Source organism: Dermacentor silvarum, chromosome 11, assembly GCF_013339745.2.
Source record: "Dermacentor silvarum isolate Dsil-2018 chromosome 11, BIME_Dsil_1.4, whole genome shotgun sequence".
Classification (NCBI taxonomy): domain Eukaryota; kingdom Metazoa; phylum Arthropoda; class Arachnida; order Ixodida; family Ixodidae; genus Dermacentor; species Dermacentor silvarum.
In genome coordinates, this window is record NC_051164.1 from 89232094 (window position 1) to 89256346 (window position 24253).

Genomic DNA, 24253 nt, shown 5'->3' on the forward strand with positions numbered 1-24253 from the left:
ATCCGCCACGGCCACGTGTGCAGCCGCATTCCGACCGGGGACAAAACGCCAAACCACGCTCCCCGTAGGAGAAACTGAAACGAAGGGCTTCGTTAGATAATTGGTTCATCTTTCAACATTCCGAACTATTCTCAAGGGGTCTGAAAACTGCCTCCGCACGCAGCTCGAGCAAAAAAATAAAAGTATGCTAATATCTGTACCCTTCGGGACTTATGTTGTCCCCCATCGATAATTTATCTCGTGTGCCTTCCCTATCTTGAACGCTGCGCGCCAAGCACTTTCTGGTCACGAACGGAATACACGTATCCCCGTGACATACAGCGTTCCTGACAGGAAAGTACAGTGTAGCACTAGAACGTTAGACAAAGGAAGTGTACTGAAGCTGCTGATGATTACTGTTAGGGTACAAGATAAGCCCCAATGGGTGTAAGCATCTTTAGAGTATACCCGTACATAGCGTACAGAAAGGCGCGTAGTTGCTGTATAGCAAGAAGGTGGACATTTGAAAAGCAAGTCCACAGATCACGTCGTCCATACAATTCGTCTTATAAAAAACCGCCCCACTTGCAAAAATGCAATAGGCATATACAGGGTGTCCCAACTATCATGCACCAAGATTTTTTTTTAAATATGTAAATGCCATGTAGCTGGACAAAAACGAGGTAATGTTGTTTACCGTCGCTTATAGATACTCAGATTATTGTTTGCATTCCGGCTAATTGCGTAATTTGTCTTAATTATTTATCATCTTCTTAAATATTATAATTACATCAAAAGCGTCAATGAAAAAATTGTAGAGCAATATAAAAACCTCCCGACACAGCTTTCTGTTGCTCAATACGTGCTCCATAAAATGTTTTTCCGAGCGCGAAAGTAGCCTGCGAATACATGTAAAATTGCCGCGCGACTGGCCGCTCCAGGCACTTAGCGTGTATTCGCGGGCTTCTTTCACGCTCGGAAAAACACTTTTATGGAGCACGTATTGAGCAACCGATAGTTGGGACACACTGTATATACACGAATACTCAAAGCTCCACTGCGTCGTGTCCTGCTTGTGTGTGTATAGTGCCAGGTTGGGCTCAAGTTTACTGGTTCATCGGATCTGTTCGAGACGCCTGGCAATCTCAAGGCTACAAAAATTCTATCCATCTGCCTGACAGCAGAATGTTGCAATGAACGCATTCCGGACTTGCGGTATATCCTCCGGGAGCAAACCTCGCAGTTTATGAGATTCTTGCAACTGCAAGATTTGCTTGTCGAGATCCACCGAAATTGGGCCCTTAGTTTAGCGTTGAGCTGTTCGTCAATGGGCGGTGCCTATGCAAATGCATGATCCATGCATGCTCCGTGTGGTCTCCATCTGCTCAGAACGTTTACACAAGCGCTATAGGCGTTTCACCGCAGTATGCATCGCAGCTCGCTCATTGTTTACAAACGCGCATCTCGTCTATGAAAAGAACGGCTTTGTTACACATGCGCGTGCTGTCCGTTGAGTACTATGTTTTCACAAATACGCGAAACTAAACTGAACACTGTGGCGCTCACGTCATCTGCTCAGTCATAAGCAGACGACGCTGCGGAGACGCTTAGGGACGCGTGCATTTGCGCGATGGAGCTCCCGATTGGCAGACGCCTACCGTGACGTCAACCTCCAACAGCATTGCGAAACGGAGTATACACACACACTCCGTGGTCGCCACAAAGTGTTACCGTATATGCGCTCCATTGGCGACAAGCAAACAAGACAGACACGTCCACCCCGTAATGACGCCATAGAACACGAAACAAAGCATCGACTGATGCGCGCGTTTGGAACAAACAACGAAGCGTGTACCGAAACGGGTCAAAGGCAGACACGAATTGCCGGAACGCGAACGGGACTGTGGCGCCTACAGAGAACGAAGTCGCGGTTCGAGTGTTTAGAAAGAAAAGAAGGGTGGGGGGCCTCTCCCTCCGGGTTCGAGGCCTCGTACGGCCACCCACGCGGGGTTCCGTTTATATCGCGCCCCGCAGCGGGCCAATCATAACACAGCGCGCGGCGCACACTAAGGAAGGCGCCTTCGCGGATGAGCGGGCTTTCCGTCCAAACATCTTTCTCTCTCTTCTTCGGCCCTGAGCTTTCGGCACGCCGGTAGCACCAAATCAGGAGGGGGGGGGGGGGGGGGGGGGTACGATTGTTGTGAGCCCAAGTGACCGGTGACGGCGTTTCCCGGTGCCCTGTAAAACAACGCACACCCTTTAAAGTGTATAAGGCTGTAATATCGGTCTATAACTCAAAGGGCGTGGGTTATGGACCAATTTACATTCTTATTCACATTTAGGGTGTAGGCAGTTTACAGTGTATAGACTCCACTGAGTCCAAATTGGTTCCGGCGTTACTGCAACCTAACCTAACCTAATGCGCCTGTAAGTACAGGGTAATTACGGCCCAGAATTCGTGAAGTGAATCAACCATGGCGACCAGCAGAAGTGCTTCTAAATGAAAAAAAAAATGGCTGCGGCTTAGCTCAGCTAACCCTGGATTTGGAAAGCGAAAGCTTGGTTTAGTCTGGTTAAGTCTTGGTTTCACTTGGTTAACCTTCGATTAAGCTGTAATTATTATACTTAGGTATGCACTCATCGTTATGCAAGGTGTAAATTATAAGCCGGCAAGTCCAAGCGTTTTGCGAGCCGAACGGCTCGCTCTTCCTCCTTTTCCCACGCTAGCTAGCTTCGCGCGCTTGGCATTCCGGACGCTCTGCAGTGAAGCAGCTCGCCGGGCGATATCCGTGGGGTGGTCAGACGCCGCTTGCCGACGACGGCTCAAAGCCTCCCGCTCCCGCGCAACGCTCAGAGAAGACGGCCCGGCCTCGCTCTCACCCATGGCCAAGCTCGCACAGACTAGGGGAGCGCGGCGCTCCTCTTAGGCTGTGTTCCAATACTCGCCTTAGACGGCAAAGTAGACGGCTAAGCGGACAGCGGCCATCTTAAGTTTCGTTCCATTCCCCGCGAAGACGTCAAAGTAGACAGCCTCTCGAAGACAGCATCCAAGTCAAGAACGACGCAGGCTACTTTCCTGTCTAAACAAGATGGCGACTGAGCAGGACGCTTGGAAACTCGACGGAAAGGTCGTCTGCGCACACGAAAACGTAGACACGCTTTTCTATACCCTTAATTAATGTAAGTCACATCAAGTTTTTCATAGGTTCGCAAGCTAAAATGCTTAAAATACAAAAATAATGTGTGCTTTTCTCAACTTTCGTTTCGTCGCGGCGAGGTGGCGTCACGTTGCAGACGCGTCTTCCAGACGGATCGAAACGCGTTCCATTACTTGGCCTAGAAGCTGTCTCAGCTGTCTCATTAGCTGTCTACGTAGACTGTCTCCGAAGCTGACCAGAATTGGAACACACCCTTAGCCAGGCGCGCGGCTATTCACGTGGTCAGGCGGCGACCCAGCTGCGGAGAGCGCATGCGCCAAGCCGGAGGCGGAGCTCGGCGCGGCGATTCACGTGATGCGTTGCCAAGGCTACGGCGCAGCTGCGGTCAAATGAAGGTCAAATTGCTGGCGACGGCAAAACTCGGCTTGACTAGGTTAGTCGAGCCGAGAACGTAAGCATTATAATTTCCTACAAGTTTGACATAAAAGAAAAGGAATAAGAGATACTGAAAGAAGACGCGAGTGGTCGGCGCCACTGTATTCTGTAAACCATGTGCGGTCATAACTTTTTGCAGCAAAGATAACGTGACTGAGTATCTACTGGAAATTCAACACATACGGTACATACAAACTGTCATGCGTGGTACCCGAACGCACTGAAAAGGGTTGGGCATGTTTGTTGAACGTACACGTTCTGTTATCGCATGGTCTGGGCGACTTTAATGCCGTTCACATTTCTTCCAATTCTATTGCCGATCTGGGAGCAAACACATTCCTGTTTTCGGCTTATAGTAAACTGTTGATTGATTGGTTGATTTTAGCCTGGCGTATGGACAATATATACCATGAGTGTGCTCGATGACTATAATGTGAGATTCCATCATTCGATAATTATCTATCGCTTGATTGTGCATCCAGCGATAACAAATGGTTTCCCTTCTTTGTGCTCCTCTCTCTCTTTATATCCCCTTTCTCTTTCCCCCGTGCAGGGTAGACAATCAGCGCCACCTCTGGTTAGCCTCCCTACCTTTCTATGCAACCTTTCTCTCTCTCTCTTTTGACAGCCGCATGTCTTAACCTGTATACCTTATGTTCATCTGGAATTTAGGACAACGTGATTTGCTGCTGTTGTCTAGTGCTGCTGTTCACAATGCTGCAAGATCACCTATCCGTTATTACAACGACAGCTTTTTGTACGTTGCTAGTAAACCCGATGCAGATACTCCAACGCTACCGCCTTATAGCGTACCATACAGCCATCAAAATGGAACTAACCATCAAACCATCAAATGGAACTAAGCAAACCTATCGCTATTTATCGCTATTTACTACAATCTTAGTGAATAAAGCTCGATCATCATGATCATTACAACCTCCTCCATCCGTGCTGCCAACCTCCGAAGCCAGTTTTCCTCTAACCCCGATAAAGATTTGCCTACATTTCCGTACATTTTTGCAAAATGTGGCTGTTTGTCAATATTATTTCTTTAATGGTCACGTTTTGTTTGTGTTCTGTAAATAGACTGCAAACTGCACCGTTTAAATTGATTTCTAAGCTGGCTTATAAATATTCAAATCATGAACTCACTGGCCATGGTGGCGTACTGGATTTGGCGTTGGGCTGCTACGCCCGAGGGGACGGAATCAAATCCAGGTCACGGCGGGCGCATTTCGACGGGGGCGAAATGCAACAACGACCGTGTACCGGTGCATTGGGTGCACGCTAAAGATACCCAGGTGGTCTAAATTAATCCGGAGTCCCCCATTACGACGTGCCTCATATTCATATTGCGGTACACTGGCACGCAGAATCCCAAAATTTAATTTTAAATGAAAATAATGAAGTCACAGGCTTAGGCCGTAGTGGTGTCGCAGGGCAAGTTATGCTAAACCCACAGCCTCATATACTTGAAGCCATATTCACAGAAGGAGACGTCAGCACGTATGTCTATTGTTTCTGTCCAAAGTTTAGGACTGATAGACCAAAGAGCTGTGATTACACGGAACATATTGTTCTAATTGCACGGAAGATGGGTGCCGGACCTCCCTCACAAAATCCAACAGTGTAAAAACAGGGCGCCACTTCACGGAAGCCATGTAAGAGATGTGAATAATAACAATTATTTATAACAACATTTTGAATGCTCAATTTTCACGTTGCATAACACTTACGCGCATCATGGGCAGCGAAGCACGAAGGTACGCGGCTAACGTTTGTCTTTACTCCAAAGTAAAGCTCGCCCAGACACGTGATCACTGATACGCAACCCAAGGTTGCTCAGCCTACGGGCGGTTCGCGGTAAATTTTAGTACAGGCGGCTGTTTAGCGCCACTACCGCATTATGGTGCCCGGCGCAATGTGTAAGCTTGTATACGCCCAGATTTGCCCGTGCTGCATCGTTTAGTGTCCCGGCATACGTTTGTTTTGCCGGTTGCAGATAAATATTTCACGCGGACCGCCCAGACATCGCCAGCGAGTCAGCGACCCAGCTACTGTCGAATGGCTGCTGTCGTTTACTTTCCAAGATGCGTTCCCTGCGCTGCTGTATACGATCCAAAATTCGGAGTTTTCAGGCTAATGCGAAGGTAAGTTGCGGTGCCCAAATAATACATTCCGTCACGTCAGCAGTTTCACCGCGTTAATGTATATGCTAGAAATTTCACTGTTTCCCTAAGCAAGAACTAAAATCTCTAGATATAGGGAAGTTTACACAGATACGGCAGCACTGCCCTTCATAGAAATCAGTGTGATGCATGGAGAGCATACAGCGCAATCTACAGCGCCCGCCGCACATCCGCGCAAACGCCACCGCTGTTCCGGCTGTCACATGTATCTCTACGTCACGCACACATCCCTCTGCCGCTCCTCCTTCCCCTCCCCGTCACTCTCACCCTGCTCGTTGCTTTACCGGGGACACGCCTCCCTACAACGCTAAATTCCTAGCTTAGGTCTGTGTAATGGCTATCGCGTTAAAAATCCTCGTGAGGACAAATCGTGTACAGTTATCAGGCCAGGATCGGCACACCCACGCCCTTGATTATAGAATGCCTCCGAGATCGGCCCACGTTACAAAGGCGCGTACAACGCCGACGACCCAGTCTTGACCTGCATGATGCTATCGCATTCAAAGTGGATACAACGCGTTCAGCAGCACAGGACTGTTACCAGGAAGCCCGTTGATCTATAGAAAGCGGCTGCATTTTAAAGACAGCCCTCTCGATGGGTATCATACAGACTTGAAACAATTTTGCCGTGCAGAGAGAGAGCCCGTGGGAGACCAAAAAGCGACCGAATGTAAAGATTCACCTGATAATAAGTGGGCGCAAAGGCGCCGCAAGGCTAGAGAAGCCCATCGTTGCCGTCATCTGACAGCCCTCGCGCGCGGTAGTGTCTCACGCGTTCGCTAGATCTCCCTCGCGATCCCTGAAGCGCGCCGCACCGGCGTACCACCGTTCCAGAACTCCGTATAACGCCTCCGTTCTCCGCCCGCAACGCAGCCACACATGGCAATCGTTTAGCACCACGCGCTCGGTGAGCGAATTGTACGCCACAAACACAAGGCATATAAAGGGGTTCCCTTCGAACCTCGTCCACGGTTATCTCGATTCAACGGCATACACACGAGCACGCACATGGTAGCTTACAGGCGAGAGTCGGGGGCAGCGTACACTCACAGCAAGTGCTCCCTATAGGCGCCGTATCGTACGATGGGAACCGCGAAGCGGCCGGCGGGTGCCGTGGAGGAAACAAGGCGTCCCTTGTTCAGTGGCAGGGCTGCCTCTTCTCAACGCCGACGCGCACGCAAAGTGGCTGTCAGATGAATAATGGCGACGAGCTGCGAACGCGATTAGGAAGCTGGCATCCGAGGCGCCCAATTTATGCGGCGATAAGGCAGCCGGGCTTAGCTGGGCCACGTGCCCGCTGACAGCGACGAGAAGCCATCGGAGACGTCGCGTAAAATATGGCTTACTTTTTTTTGTTTTCTTTTTGCAGTCGCGGAGAGCGACACCGCAAGGAAGTTATAGTGGAACGCGCGCTGGCATGGTTGCTTAGATATCTTTGTCACATCGTCACCACCTACCTTACTACTGAATGATTTAGTTGTCAAGAGTCAAGAAGGAGATCGGAGGGGGAGGGGGCAGGCAGGTTTACTATAGATGGGAGTTTCCGGTTTGCTACCTTGCACTAAGATGGATGAAAAGGTATTATAAAGAACGAAGGAAGAGAGAGAGAGAGAGAAAAAACTGCAGATTCCACGCCCTGTGGGAATCAATGTTATGCGAAGCAGTGCGCGGATAGCCTACCAAGTTAACAAAACGACCATGAAAGCACCAAGACGTAGGCGGCTGTTTCATGACCTACATGACACGCATGTCATGACATTCATGTCATGAGTTCTTAGGAGTCCCTTTAGCTACGCCTATAGAGCTTAAGGCGAAAGCTTTAGTCATGCGCATGACTATGACTTCTACCATCAACCTTTAGCCTTTTCCTTCACTTAGTACCACATCCGAACCCATTCCATTGGCTCTTGAGTGTTAATCTTTTTTCGCGGAGTCATTGTCGTTTTTGATCAGTCATGCTCATGACTATGACTTCTACCACCATCCTTTAGTGTTTCCTTCACTTCACCCACGTCAGAACCCATTTCAGTGGTTCTTGAGTGCTAATCTTTTTTTGCTGAGTCATTGTCATTTTTGCTTAGTCATGCTCATGACTATGACTTCTACCATTATCCTTTAGGGTTTCCTTCACTTGTAACCCATTTCAGTGGTTTTTCAGTGTTAATGTTTTTTTCGCTCAGTCATTGTCATATTTAGGCGGCTGTTTTATGACCTACATAACACACATGTCATGATATTCATGTCATAACCTATCATTTATTTTCGTCATACGCTCTTGCCATAGTATGCCAATTTTGGTAAATACCAAGTTAACGATACGACCATGAGAGCACCAAGAAATGCTTCGCAATTAAAAAAACAGGCCCACTATAGACGTTTACAAAGGGCGGTATAGATGACGAAAAAGCACAGCAACGCTTTCACGTCAGTTCTTGTACATTGAACTTTCCGTCCACCTACAGGCGGTGCCATGCGTAAGGATAACTGTGGCTATATGATGACAGATATTGGCTGATATGATATGATAACACGTATATTTAGCGTGTGTAAGACAGCATGGATACTAGGATCGGTTTTCCCATCGGTTTTCCCGAGTAACCAAACATCGTCAAAAGTTGATTTGCACTGTAGATGTAAACAACCAATTATAAAAAGAAAAATCAACAACCAATTACTGTGGACTTTTAGTAGTTATGCGTAATGTTTTCTCGTTGCTATTACGGTTACATCTCGATTGGTTACGAAATACGTGTGCGTATGCTGTAAGAGATCTTTACTAGTTGAGCAACAAATGTTTACTTATCATTTATTACTCATTGAGCGCCCAGCAGAAAAACCGAAAGCTTCTTCCTGTTATAATGTAACTGTTTTGGCAAGTAGAATGACTCTGGTTTTCCTGACTTCCACGATGACACGAGGAGGCTGCTGCATTGTTCCCCGGATCGTAATTGCGTCTCGCTTAGCGACAAAAAAAAAAAAAAAAAGTCAAACCTGCGACATCGAGCACATCCCTTTATAGTCTTATGGTGCAGACATCGTGCAGCATGCTTTCCCACTGCACTTTTCAAATCTTTCAAATGCCTCGATTTTCTCATCCAGCATTCCAGATCTGAAATTTTCGTCTCGTCTTCGTATTAATAAGGTTCCCACATTTGAATGATATTGTTCTGTTCGGCTACGTGGTACGCCGCAATACATGCGCTTCGCGGCACGAAAGCTACAGCCGGTAATCTCATTAATCTGGCTGATTGCAAGAACACGTACAGCCACGCAGACTGCTGGAGTTTATTCGAGCACTCGTCTGAAATCCCATTGCGTGTGCTGTCATAATCGCCAAGATTTTTCCTACCTAACATGACTGTCGACGGCGTTATAGACAACCTAATATGCGTTTTTTTTTGTGTTTAAGTTAGTAATATTTTGCTGTTTGATTGATTGCACTGTTTGATTCACTTTATCCGCATGCTAGTACAAGACACGTGCAGTTCTGCAACGTGAACTCTGCCCCAGCCATGATTACTATAGAGACCTACACTGCTTTTAGATTGAAATGCACTGCTATTTGTGCAATATCTATCTATCTATCTATCTATCTATCTATCTATCTATCTATCTATCTATCTATCTATCTATCTATCTATCTATCTATCTATCTATCTATCTATCTATCTATCTATCTATCCCATTTACACCGCAAGTATTTGGCACTTTCAACATTCCGAAGAAGTGACACACAAACAAGCAAACGCAGCTACGTTCGGGAAAGAGAGAAAAACGTCTGATATCGACAACACACAAGTCGATAATTCCCGGGAATATCGCGGTGCCCGAGACGGCCAACAAAAGCGAAGGTCGACGCGAAAGGGAACAACAAACGAGGAACAAGAACGTCAACGGAACAGCGTTCGGCCATTCTTGTATTTGTAATATTATATATAAAGTTTCCTTTTTTTTCTCGGCTAGGCCTGTGTGACACATAACAGAAAGAAATAGAGAGAGAGAGAGAGAGAGAGAGAGAAGAATTACAGAGCAATGGTCGCGATGCGATCCGTGCGGACGACGGCGGGAGCGGCCCGCGCAATGTCACGGGGATCGAACTGTCAGTCAAAACGCAGCGGCAAATCTATTCTTCGTATCTCTCGCTCTCTCTCTCTCTCTCTCTCCCATTCTCCAGAGCCCCGTTCGCCCTTACAAGTTCCAAGACGAGGCCAAAGATGACGGCTTGCGACGGGGAATGCGCTAAAAGCTTTGAGAAAATAAACAACCACGTAGCAGACCGACTAACCTCGTAAGAAAGAAAGAAAGAAAGAAAGAAAGAAAGAAAGAAAGAAAGAAAGAAAGAAAGAAAGAAAGAAAGAAAGAAAGAAAGAAAGAAAAGAAAGAAAGAAAGAAAGACCGGAGACAACGTTCGAGACGGCGCTAACAACGAAACCCTGTGTGGCCTATAGTTCTGTTCAGTTCAGTCGAAAGTCGCAGATGCATTGACCTGCTCGAACGCCCCTGCCCGGACGCTCCTGCAAGAAAGTATGCTTTTTCTCTCCCTCTTTTTCTTTTCTTTTTTCTCTCATTACGACCTTGTCTATTCACGGCACTTACAGTACGGAGGCCTCCCTTTAAAAATGAATCTAAGTAAACTTAGACATTTAAATCTGAAATGAAGAAACGTTGCTGGAATTCTTGTAGACCGTTCTGGCCTTCTTGCAGAATAAAAAAACAAAGTATCACGGTATAAGATGGACATTCGAAGGGATCACCAGTGGCCGAATAAGGGACCCGGTCGATTCAGGTAATCTTGTCGAAACGTTTGCTTCAGGTTGAAGCAACCCCTATTCAGTCACTCTTGAGCACTTTAATTTAAAAACTACAGCCAAACCGCGTTATAAAAAAACAGGAATATAACGAAATAATGGATAAAACGTAGAAATGCTCATATAGATTCACGCTGCAGCACATGCAGTAATGGATATAACGAAGTAACTCTGGCTACCCATTCAACTTCGTTATAACGAGATCTTACTCTAGTTCTTTGTCTTCATACTATATATATATGCAAAATCAGTTTACAAGTTTGTTTCTATTGGTCTACTGTGGTCCATAGACTCCTGAGAAGATTGTTTGCAGGAACCACACACACACACACAGTTTGATGATGGTCAGCGCGAAGTTTAACGCTGGATCGCAAGCAGCAATATTTTTAACAGTAATAATAACAAGTCGAGTATTTTTAAACTGTTACACGCAGTGACGCTAAGTTAAAGGAAGAAATCATCATTCGAATTCCAGGCTGGTAGGTTGCGCTTGCTGAAAAGTAATGCTCACATACCTTGGTATGGCAGAACACGACGTAAAAGTGAAAGACTGGTGGCGAGTCCACGGCAGAATTGCCGAACCAGTTGCCTGTGACGTGACGTACTTCGGCATTGCCTGGTCGAGGCTATAGTTAGCCGTCTGCGAAAGAGAAAAGTGTTGCATTGCATTCGTAAACCAGCGAAAGCACAGCGCGACTCTAGTACATTATTCCTGCATGAAAAGCGCCAAAAATTCACATTGCCGTAGGAAAAATCACTAGCGTAACAGCTTGGCAGCGACAATAAAAAAAAAAAAATGGTGGCCTCTACGTTGCGTGTTAATGCCGCAGGACTGATCTCGCGAAATACACATCCGTTTCCTATAATCATCTACAGAATACTGGCAGTGCCTTTGTAGTAGTGGAGCTTTTTACCAGATGATGACTTGTTGTTGGCTTGTGTATAAGGAATGCCTTGCGAACGTTTTCTTTTCGCTTTTTAAGCTACACTAATTAAAGGAACACCAACACAGTATGTCTTATTATATGTAACCAAACGCATCGGAGTGATTCCGACTCCTTCGTCAGCGAACTTCCGGGAGCTACAACAGCCCTCTTATTCATCAAATACATCGCGTGAAATTCAATAAAGCTACTTGGCTGGTGCTGTTTAATTAATCCGACTTCAAGTGTTCCCCGTCCCGACTGATTTCATTCAAACGTTCACACAAAGGGCTCGTACAATCATCATAGCGATTCTTTTATTCTGCTCTATTTTCGCTCTTCGTCATCGCTTCGCACAACGCTTCTCGTCTGCTATCGCTTGCATTGGCCGCTCACAGAGATGGACGATAAGAACCCCGATAGAATCAGACGAAAAGCATTCTTAAAAACACGTATTTGGTTTTGCAGGCCTTTGATCTACTTTCCAACCAGAGTACACTGCACGCATTTAAGGGCATGGACGCGAAATGCAATACATCCGAACAACAGGAAGGATATAAAAAAAATCGGAAAGAACGAATAAGAAACTATACGCCTTCCAAAAACAATGACGCGAGCGAAGGAACGGAATGCAGTGGGGACGTACGGTAAAAACCAAGGGGAGACGTTTAAGCGAGGAAAGAGAGTGTGTATGTATGTGCGCGCGTGTAAGGAGAAGCGGGGGGGGGGGGGGGGGGGGGGAGCCGCCAGGAGCTTCCGAACACAAATGGATGTTCGACAGCCCGAGCTCCCAGAGCCGACGGGTGGCGAGAAGAGAGACAGACAGACAGACGGACAGATAGGCGAGAGCTCAAAAGAGGCGCGCACGTAGTACGCGGCCGAACACACACAAACGCGTGCGGCGGGCAATTTGTGGTTTCCGTGTGGGCCCTGCGAGTAAAGGAACCCAGAGAAAAAAACAGAAGCAGCAAAAAAAGAACAGAACAAGCAAATAAGCGATTCGTCTTCTCCTCTCCCTCTTCCTCTCAGCTAACTTTTGTGCAGCGAGAGCTACGCGACGGGCGACGAACATCGCATGAACCACGCCTCCACGTGTGCTGCCGTCCGTCTTTAGAAAGCCGTTCTTCCTTTCTTCGCCATGTTGCTCTTCCTCTCGCGTTCTTTTCGACGGCTGCCGCATGCTCCCGTACGAGCGGCCCCGTTCATTCCTCCCGCTGTTCCGTACCATAACCAAGCTCGGCATCGCCATCGACAAGAAGCCGGTGGAATGGTGTACGCTGTGCGTACCCGAGGCCCAGACCGGGCCCACAAACAAACCTTGGCTAGCTGGCTGGCTTCGCCGCATTTCGATGTGACGGATCCCCCACCCGGAGTGCCTCCCCATGTCTCTTTCTGTCTTTCGCTCTCCCAGGCCGAAACGTCGCCCTAACGTCGGTCGTGTTTATTGCCGCACTGTCCGCGTGCTTCGAAGGCGAAAGGGATAAAACAGAGTGAGAGAAAAGCAGCGAGGAAACGCGGCTGTGTTGAAGGCCCTTTGCCTGCCGAAAGACTGATGGCGCCGTTCCGAATCGAGAAGCACTCTCTTCTTTTTTTTTTTTTTTTTTTCTTCCCTGTTGACATGCCTAACACCCCCGCTTGAGTCCAACTGAAAAGCCAGAGCTTAGCATCACGCACGCGACATTTCGAGCAGTCTCGCGAGAGTTCTTAGGCGGCAAAAAAAGAATGGAAAAGCTTACGAGGGTTCTAGGATTTCATGTCTCGTCACTTGTGCAGTCATCGACGCCAAGAACTTTAGAAATGAGCAGAGCTTCAAGCGGAAACAGCGTACTTGGCATCAAAAACACCGCAATTTCATTGTGTCACTTAGAACATGAATGTCCTAACCCTAATCTTGCCCTCACCCTCACGCGGTCAGGTAGGTGAGCAATGACGTTGCAAATTTGGTGAGGTCAAGGTGACGGAAGAATGATGAAGTTGAGGCCGATCGAGGGAGGAATAACAAAAACTGAGGCATTCGTCGACCTCTGCAACTGAACTGAGTATTCAGCGATGAATTCTGCAGGGGCAAACCTTCGCCGGCTACTTTGAGCGCTCGGCTTGAAACCCAGCACGCAGTTCATCGAGCGATGTCGACAGAAACTTGTAGTTTCGCCACCGAAGCCATAATTCAAGCACAACCCCAATCTCGGCTATGATCGATTCCGTCTCAGCTTTGCTGCTAAGCTTGTACGAACGTATCAAAAGAGATACAGGGTCAAAGCACGGGAGACGGCGAACCCAACCTCGATTCACGACTTACTGAGGTTATAACGCTTGAAGCGTGCTGTAGCTTATCGCAGCCCTACCCCCCCCCCCCCCCCCCCCCCCCCCATCTTCCTCACCACAAGATGTCCGACACCCAACTATACAGAGAACATATGGCTATCCAGCCGGTCTCTACCTCGGCTAACTCCCCTGTCTTTCACTCCCTCTCTCTTCGGCACCCTTACTCGTCACCGATATGCATTTCATTCCTTTTTCGGAAAGCGTTGCTCCATATACGCATCACTTGAGCGACAGCACACTGTCGATTCGCGTGACATCTGACGGTTCCAGCTGCGAACATCCCGCGTCACAGATAAATCCACACGTGGCGGACAGCCGCGCCAAAGAGAGATTCGTGGCGCAACGAACAAAAGGCCATGGACACTGCTCCATTCTTCGCGTCACTTCGAGCCTGAATCGACAGGAGGGGGGGGGGGGGGGGGGGCGACTTTTTTGATTTCCCGCCTTTCACTGGCGTTCTGACCGCTACGCGGACGCGTGGTCACCAGACTCCCTCTCTTTTTGGCGGCCGGAAATCTCCCGCCCTGCACACCCCTTTGTGTAGTTCTTATTTCGGGCGTCTCCCACGCGGAAGCTGTCGGAGGGGCGGGCGGGGTGGGGGTCTACAAAAAAAGTTTCGCTGTGTGTCTGTCCGTCCGCATACGTCCCCGCCAGTGTGTGTGTGTGTGTGACGGTAGAGAATCGAAGCGAGGACAAGGGGTGAGACCGGACCACGCTTTGTGGGCCAGCTCGCACAATGGACAAGCTATCCGAGCATCACCCTGGCCGAGCGTCGTTCAGAGCGACAATGACGCTCAATACCGTTGGCCGAGGCCAGAAATAAACGAGCGCCCGCGGCTCACAGATTGAAACAGTTCCGTCACCGCGGGTCTCGGAAGAGTGCAAATTTAGGATGCTTGGCACATCATATATAAATACAGATTTAAGCGTGAATGGGAGATGACTCATCGGAACAACTATTAGCTTAATTACATGGGCGCCTGACGTACAATCACCTATAGTAGCCGCGGTTTTAGGCATTGAGTTTAAACCCACGCAAGTGCACGTTTTGCGGTTAAGCTACTGTTACAAATGCAGGAGAACCTGCAAACGGGAGCAACGCATTGGAGAAGTTTCGGAATTGTTGGCGTTTGAATTTAGGCGATAATGGCCTGTTATAGTTAAACAGAGTAACAGCGCGCGGGACAAGACGAATTTGTCCATTGCGTTAATAATGTCCCATGCGCATTTACTCTATTGAACTATACCGCATAAAACTTCAAGTCGGGTAAGTGGAGTCGTGATTTATAAAAAAAAAAAAAAAAGTTCCAGCGCGATAAGAAAGGCAAACGCGAAGCACACACGGACAGCACTGTCCATGTGTGCTATCTCTGTCGTATTCTTTTCGCGCTGGAAATTGTTTTTGAACTTTGGAAAGTTCCAGATTTATTATCGAAATACATGCTATACATTGCATAAAATATATATATATGCCTAAGTTATAACTGACGTTTATACGTCTTATCTCTTACAAACTTGCAATTTTGTGCACGCCGTGACGCGCCCCCTCGCGTACGCTCAATACACTCGCACTTTTCAGTCAAGATTCATCCAAAGTACAAAACAGTACAAAACCATGGCGGGTCATTTATATTTCGAATTAGGATTCAAACCGGAAGCGTAGGCGCAGCCATGAACTGCTAGGTAATCGCGGTAAGCAGCGTAAAATTCATTAAAGACATAGTGTATCTGAGCGAGTTCCCCGCACTTCCCTTATCGTGTATGTTTCTAGCCTCTTTTGTGGGCCGATCCCGGAGATAGCGTAGTCTAAAAAAAAAATGTGCGCTGATACCGAAGATATAGACCTGGTACCGGTGGTACCGTCGTGCGGTACCACCGCATGGTGGCGGTAACCCCGTGCGATGGTGCCGGTGGTAAGGTGAGCGTTCTCGAGTTATTCCCCCGTGAAAGTTATTGCGTTTTTTGAGACGTCGTCGTTGAGATGCTGTGCCTCTGGTCGAAGACGCAATCGCTGTCGTTTGAGAAGCTGCCGACCTGCCAGAATAAATTGTATGGTTCATACCATATGTAGTGGTTCATTCACTCCTTTCTCCGCTCCGATCCGTTCAGGACGACCTTGTCTTTCATCGACTTACACTGAAGGTTGAATCGCTTTCCATTTTGCAGCTTCCTGCGCGACTAACCAACATCTATTGCAAGTTGAGGCTGGTGTTTTGCGGAAGAAGGAAGAAAACCTTCCGGTTATGAAAACCGGCCCGACTACACAAAAACATCAACAAAACTAGAACCTCACACTGACGTCACTGGCGAGGTGCATGATTTTGGCGCGAAATTCAAGAAGGAAAGTCGGAACTTCATTTTCTCCGCTGATGTAATTGAAGTTATTCCACCTGAGAAATGCAAATATAGTTTGTAAAACGCACTCTATACTAGTCAGAATTGATGCAGCGTCTCGTTAGTGCCCATGTGAAGGCGCTGCTGTTTTTCTTTTCTTTTTATGCAGATTGGATTATGGGACAGACGGTATAATCGTCTGTGGAAACGCGCCTCGATTCGAAGCTCCTCCTCAACTACGTTTAGCGCAGGTCATTTCGTAGTGAATAACAACTGAATGAATGGATTTTATGAGTACTCCTCTCGAAGCTAATTATCTAATCTTGAAATAGGGTGGCGGCTGGTGTCACCAAACTCGTTGATTTTTCCCTTTCATCTTCCAAAGATACCCTTACAAGGCCCGAATTTTGAGCTAACAGCTAATGAATTTTTTTAACCAAAGCAAGGTTACTTTCAAATGTAGTCTACAGAATAACCGAATATTGGAGTCGTAGACTGAAGCATCACTATATAATAATAATAATTTAAAAAAAACTATTGTGGCTGCACGTTTGTTGAACGGAAAAGTGTATAAGACGTTCATTTCTTTCTTTTTTCTTGTCGAATAATTTTTAAGGACACTATACACATGCAGTATTATGATGTTGCCAACACATTTACACCCGAAACTGGGTTTCACATAGCCTGCCACCGCAATAGCAGTTTTGTGCGCTTTGGTTGAGCTCAACGTCACGAGATGGCGCCACCGTAAATGGTAATGCTTACACGGACAAGCTAAAACCCTCCGTTAACCATCCACTCACTCAAGCCGGTACCGTTCGCCAACCTTCCGCGGGCCTAGAAAAAAAAAAGGTCACCCTAATAAAAGCCATTCATCTGGAGCAAAAGACGTCATCAGCTCCCTCTCCTCCTCTCCCCATAAGCGGCACCTACATGACCAGCAGCATCCCACTCAAGCCGATGACGACTCAACAGACAAAGCGTTCGGGAACGAGCAAGACATATACAATAGGACGGGGCAAAAAACGACTCGGAAGGCGCTGAAGAGCTTCCACTGAAGAGAGATAGGAGAAGAAAAAAGAAAAACAAAAGCAGGGACATTTTCTTAGGCGCCTCGTACGTCGTCTCGTCCCTCCACAGTTGCCACTCCCTTCTTCTTAGCTCCTCTCTCCTGGGCTAAAGCCTCTCCCCTGGGCACCCCAGCAGCGCCGCCCGACCTGGACCCCCCACTGATCGGAACCAATTAGGGACAGCGCATTTGACAAGTCCCGCGGCACAGATAAAGGCCGCATGCGATGTAGAAGAAGCAGCAGAACAACAGAAGCGGCGAGTCGGAATGACATCGCCCAAGATGGAAGGAACGCGGCCAATCAAAAGAGAGAGAGGGTGCGGCCGGGGCATTTAGCAAAACACTATCACATTCTCATTGCCTTCGCTGTCTTTAGATATCCTCTCGCGACTCCGCCAACGTGCGCAGAAGCGTCAGCGGGAGCAGCAGTGTCTTGCTTTGGAGAATGCCGCAGCGTGGCGCCAGTATACGCCGTCCAGGGGTCGTATTCTGGATCGATCATTTTGGGCGATATCGCTTTAATTAAACGCTGATTGGCTGAGCCAGCAGAAAAAATACCCGTCGTTCCAGCGAAGCGTCGCGCGAGAGTTGGAAAGTGTATCCCACGAAAGGGGATCATTCGAATGGTGTCTTTGGTTCGTTACGCCCAGATACTGTTGTGACTTTGTAACCACTAACCGCGAATTTCGGGGGGGGGGGCTAGAGAAACACGAAGCAGGAAAGGCAATACAGAACGAGCTTCGGTGGTAGAACTTGCCACAGCAATGTTTTGGAGGCGTTGCCCGGGGCATCCGTTCATACATCCATGGGACGCAGCGGGCTCGCGTCATCGGCAAGACTGGATGCTGCTTGAAAACTAACCAGAGGACACCATTTGTCCCGAAAGTGAAGGCATCAGATTGTCACGGCCTTTGATCTTCTAGAAGACTGGGCATCAAGATAGCTTGCTCTCCAGTTCCTGCGCGCTCTTATTGTTCTGGAGGGAATAATGGTATCAGGAAGATGCTTTCAACTGATCTCCCCACTCTCTGCCCAAACACAACCCACAAAGACGCCGAGTCCCTGCGGTGTGACCGTCTGGAGGCAGCTTTCGGCTTCCGTCCACCGCCCCTCTCTGCCACCGCCGCTTCTATTTTCTTGTTTGGAGTCTTCGTCTGTTTTTTTTTTTTTTTTTTTTTTTTTTTTTTTTGCTTCGTGGGTGAAGCGTCCATTTGCCCGCTTCCTTCGTCGCCGGCCCGGCACTGCAAAGGCCGCCGCCGAAGCCAAGAAGCTGCCCGCCGGGGTCCCTCCCGAATGATCGAGTCAAAACACGGTACCCCCGTGGCCGCTGGCGCGCCGTGTGCTTTTGCCTTTCGAGCGCTGGGAGTCACCGCATGCGGAGTTAGGCGCTCCCTTCCAGACAGGGCCCCCCTCTGGCTATCTCTCTCTCTCTCTCTCTCTCTCAACCGACGTTGCCCTCTCCCCGCCCAGCGGTTTAAAAGAGTAATTACGGGGAGGGACCTTTTTTTTTTTTTTTTTTACACGTCCGACGCCTCAGGTGTCGAGCTGCTTGACGCGTGTGGCCTACTTCGTGTCATTGTTGTACCCGCTTAAACGCGCCGCTCATCCTTTCGAAATGCACCTTGTTCGCGGGCCTCGTCGGTTGTTTGGTGGGGGCAGGGCGTCTGCGCGCGTGCGTGCTGGTGTAAAGACAGACTCTCCGCGTTACACTGCCGTTTTTCTTTTTATGCCTCAGCTTCATGGGTGACAAGTGAATGTTGGAGCTGGGGCTCGACTGGTAGAACCTGGTTAAAGCTTTCGCTGACCCTCTTACGTCTCTCCCGCGTTTTCCGGTACTCAACCTTTTACTTTTTCTTTCTACTGAAGTGTAGTTTTCGTTCGTAACACGACCCACGTAGAAAGCGAATTAGTCACCCGTGCTCTTCGAGAAAGAAGAGAGATATATATTGAGAGAAACGTGTCCCTCTTTTGGTAATTGCTTCACTGCGAGAAAAACTAAAGAGAAGTCACTTTATGGTGAAAATTGGAAAGGCCCATCGTTGTACGAAACGATAAAAAAGGAAGGGCGACCGAGCGGCAATAGCCTGCTTTCGTTCATTTATTCTGTCACAGTTCGAATTTTACCCTCAAACGCGTCGTGAATCGCGAAGATCAGCTTTTCTTTTTTCTTTTTTTTTTTTTTTGAACGCAGTGCGACAATGTGCGCGGGAAAAAAAATTAACTAGAAAAGCAGACGGCGCTTTAGTGGCAGCGCCGGAAACTTATGAAAGACATGTCAGGCGATTGGCCAACTGAACGGACTAGTAACGAAAAAAGTGTCCCTAAAGTTGATGTTAATCCTACTGTGTTCAAGACATACACAAAGCCAAAAACAAGACAGACGGACACCTAAGAGGCGAGAGAACGCGGCATTTCGTGCAACTAGTCAATTCTAGTTAGTAAATCTCTGCACGACTGCGGAACCAGCGGCAAGTTGCGACCAATTCGGAAGACAGACGACGTTCAATCGCCACGTGCGGCCACCCGTCGCGTTCCTTCGGCCAAACCAGAGGTGTAATCCGCCCATGTACTGCGTCAGAGATGATTGATACGGACATCTCTCTGAAGCTAACGCGACTTAACCCGCACGGCCAATCGAGATTGCGACACCCCCCCATTATGGCGACCAAGCTGGGTCGAGCCAGTTTACGGCAAAAGCGGCCGCCAGGCGGCAGCACTAGCTAGACGCGGTGGCACGCTTGAGAAGTACGACAAATCGCGCGAACCCCCTCCTCTCTCGCAGACCTTTTTTTGCGAAACGAGCGCGCAATTTCTGGGGCCACCGAACGTTTATTTCTTTCGCTGGCGGTGATTCCGAGAAGCCTCCGCCACATGGCCGCATCGCCAAAGGTTATACGGCGTAAAACTACCCATCACGCCAACCACTTTCCCTCGTATTACTTAACCCCCCCCCCCCTCACTCTCCTAAGCCACCCCAATCATGTGACCTTTCCATAGCCCGTCCCTTATAGCCTCTCCTAAAGAATCAAACCAAGAAACCGCAGGTGTATTTGAGAAGGATTCCTAAAAAATAATGAACAATGCTGCTGCTCCTCTCCACATCCCGAGGTGTGATGGTAGACGTAGGGAGGGAGGGGGGGGGAGGGGTTGCTTCGCAACGCCGAGTTTACCACGAATGATAAATCCTCAGTACCTCCCACCGCGAACTGAGCCTGCTGCGCCGGGTCAGAATCACCAAGACAAGAAGCAGCCGAATAAGAAGCACACACAAGGAGGGAATGCAGCTAAAACCGCCGAGGCCAACCAGCCCGACGGCAAACCGAAAAAGGGCGTCTAAACACCTCGCTACCCCCTCCGCCCCTCGCTTTTTTTTTTTTTTTTCTTACCTCGAACACCTCTCCATCTGCCCTTGCGCCTTCACCCTGACGCCTATTCGCCGTCATATTACACACCTTCGCGGAGTGTGTCTCGCTTCTTTGCCCAGCGCGAAGCCCTCTGCCCAGGCTCCGCGCGTTCGCCCAATCCATCAAAATTAGAAGTCATTGGCGGGAGGGGGGTGAGGGGGGGGGGGAGGACGTCCGACGCCGCTGCCGCCAGGAAAGGTGGTGGGTGCATCCAGAGGTCCACTCTCACTTCGTGTGTGCCTACGTCCTTGTTTGTTATTCGTGCGTTCCGTTTCCTTCCGTCCAGCGACTCGAGTACCTCTCTCTCTCTCTCCTCCTCCTCTCTCTCTATCACTCGTTCTTGCTGATTGATCGAGTCCCGAGTCCTTTGTTGCTGGCGAGCGGGTGCAACGTTCAAGCTTTGCACTCGTCCGCACGCCATGGGTGGTTTGGAGCACTTTGCGCCGCGGCCGATAAATTGTTTCCCTCCGACTTTTTTTTTTTTTTTTCAGTTTTTTCGACATCAGAATGATAAGGACTGTGAATGCGAGCGCGTTGTGGTGCTGTCACGTATCGTCAGATGTCGCTTTCCGTGTAAATGAGCTTCCCACCTTGACCCCAATCCACTTTTTCTTTGTGTGTGGGGGGGACTTTCAAAAAACGAGTTCGCCCGTAATGGAAACTCGTAGAGTTTCTCTCTCACGAAACCGCCCGGTCGCGTGACCAGAGCCGTACGTGCGGGAAACCTAGTCGAGTGTATTCGTACGGATCGGATACGGTTTAAATGAAAAAATAAATTGACCCCGATGGTAGCTGGCGTGTGTGTAACAGGTCGTGACCGAACGCCAGGGACAGGCTGACGGCTCGAAGCATACAATGCACGGAGGACTGTTGTTAGGTAAAATCAAATTTAGAAGGTAGCAGGATTCCATAATTGCGGGCAGGGTCAGTTTTTTTTTTTCTTTTTCTAACGAAAGTTTGCAAAAGAGTCGGCGTAGTGTGGTTACAAATTCACCAGAGTGACGTGAGGCATATATATGCAACGTAGCCTGGTGGTGGGGGAATAATAATGCGAGCGGAGGAAGTTGATTGAAGTGAGCTAGTGCGTCGACCGAGACGGAAAATGGCTGACCCCCCCCCCCCCCAAAAAAAAAAAAAAAAAAGCTGAAAAGAATGGCATATCCAGAGATCTAAGAACCGATAAAACGTTACGGGCCATTGATACGTCACACTAGAAAATCAATATAACCTCGCATTAACGGCAGCTATCATCTCGGCGTCGTTTGGAATGTCGCATTCTCTTACGCATCGGGGCCCACACATGCAGATGTCTGCGACAGTGCAAGAGTGCCTGGCGGTCCCTTCGCGAGGCAACATTAAAGGACCACTACAGAATATCAAGTTAAAAGTAAGTTTTGGTAAGCTACGCTTGAAAATAGCAAAAACAAAAAAGTATCTATGAACGCTGGCTACGACGTCACTCCTCTGGAATGCGCAGACCGGCGGCGGTGAGTCGCCCGCGGCGGCGGCGGAGTGCGCGAGAGGTGCCGGCTCCGGTGCGCAAGCCGTGTGACATCACTGATCCTTGCGCATGCGCAGCACGGCTCTTGATGTGCCGCGCGAAACGGGCTTGGCTAGGCCAGTGTAGCTAACGCTACAAAAGTCACAGCATATCCACGGGGTGAATGATGATGAGTGGGCGAAGCTCCGGAGGGAATCATCGGATCTCCCGCTTAAGGGGACGCTAGCACAAACGCGTTAGAAACGTGCAGTACTCTCTAGTAAGGGGGAGCGGCCACAGCGTCTTACGCAGCAATTTACACATGCCGGAACGTGCACCGCGTTTGCCGACGCCATCACATGACTGCTGAGAGAGTATACCCCCCGTATTCATAAATGCTCCTCGACTTGAACTTGACTTGCCACCGCTTTGGGCAGCGCGTTCGAAACGCGTTGAACGTAAGGCGGAGAGGCCACAGCGTCTTACACCAGCTTCTTACACGGGCCGTAACGCGCTAGCACAAACGTGTTAGAAACGCGCTAGAAACGCGGCCTTTCGTTAATCTTGGGTATTTATTGCCATCGTGGTGCGTGTGTCCATGTCCGCGTCGTGGCGTAGTGGGCTAACGCCGCGCGCACGGAAGCGAGGGGTCCCTCGTTCGATTCCGCGCTACGGACACAACTTCGGAATTTTTTTTTCTCATTTTTCTCAGACTGGTTACACACTACTACTACGACGACGGGGACGAACGGGTGCCGCTATAAGGAGCTTCGCCCCTAAAAAAAAGGTCACACTTGCCGCGCCATGACACTGGCTGGGTAAGCCAGGAAAGGAGCGGGAACTAAAGATGGGTCCACCAGTGGAGAGCTCCACCACTGGAGAAGCTGGCGCCGCAGTCGGCGTGACGTGTAATGAGGGATCACGTGCACACAGCGGCCGCGTCGGCTGCTTCGGAAGCGCCGAAGCGAGCTGAAAACGAAAGTTCAAAAGTCCCACCTGCGCTGCGGTTCTGCTTAAGTGGGGATGTTTTCCCGCTTCGGGTGTCTGATTGACAACACTTGAAAGCACTATAATAGGGCTGCCTTTGAAGGCGCCAGACATGGCAGGCTATACTGCATTATCGGTGCTGCAGTGCCGGACGTATACACGCAACGGAGCCCGGTGTCAGCCTTCACACGTGCCCGCAGAACAAGAACTTGCGTGAAGCTAGGATCGCGAAACTCAGAACCAGCAAGCAGCCATCGGCTAAAGCTCGGTTGTGCAGCAAGCACTTCCGCGCGGAAGATTTCTGCTACGGCGTCGGGGCTGCGATGTTCGCGATGAATAGCATTCGATGCTTCAAAGCCAACCCGATGTTTCGACTCTCATTCCTCACGACTCTCACGAACGCGTGTCACAACATGTGGCACTCCGAGTGAACGCCCGAGACCTACATTGTAACCTACACTCCTCTCTTTGTCTCCTCTGCTCCCTTCTCGGTTGCGTGATCAGCGTCCGGTGTTTCTATTAAAGGCAAGCACTTAACCGCATTTTCCTCGAAAAGTCTTCTTACCTATTCCCGGCCACCACGTTCACGCAGCCTTATCCGCTGGGATGAAAAAAAAAAAAAAAGAATGCCTCTTTTTTGTCGAATCGGGACAGGCATTCAATAGGCACTGTTGGGGATGGCGAGCAGGCACTGCTGCGTATCTGCAACAGCACCGTTCCTGCGTCCGGCGCAGAAGTCGAAGACAAAAGTAACCTGACGAGGTGTTCTTGGAAAATCAATCACGACGCGAGATCAGTAGCAAACAACGGTGAGCTTCCTACTGCGAAGACGAAGAGCGAAACGGAAGCGATCATACAGACGGCACCTGAACAAAGGCGACCGCTCCATCACACTCTCGGTGGCTCGGGCAAAAGCGCGGCGATTGAGCGGGCGCGTGAAAAACGAGACCTCAGAGACAGACGCGCCCACCCCGGTGGCCCATTACGTGCTCATTTACTTTTCTTTGACCGCGAATGGAAGAGATGAGCAAGAGAATAAACTGAACGTGTCCATCACCGGCTGAGCAGATTCACTGGCTCCGGCCCGGTGGGTGCCAGGCTCAGAGCAATGCCTCCAAGATCGGGTGGCGCGCGCTGTCTTGAACGATCTTGGAGGCCATGC

At 49.1% G+C, this 24253-nt stretch overlaps 1 protein-coding gene across 1 annotated transcript in view; it reads right to left on the reverse strand.

The window, feature by feature from the left end:
• Positions 1-24253, reverse strand: part of LOC119433457 (ephrin-B2a-like) — a 713964-nt gene that overhangs the window by 654534 nt on the left and 35177 nt on the right. Inside the window, exon 2 of the mRNA XM_037700666.2 lies at positions 11085-11209. The gene's annotated coding sequence lies outside the window, so the exon portion shown is untranslated. The remainder of the gene's footprint in view (positions 1-11084; positions 11210-24253) is intronic.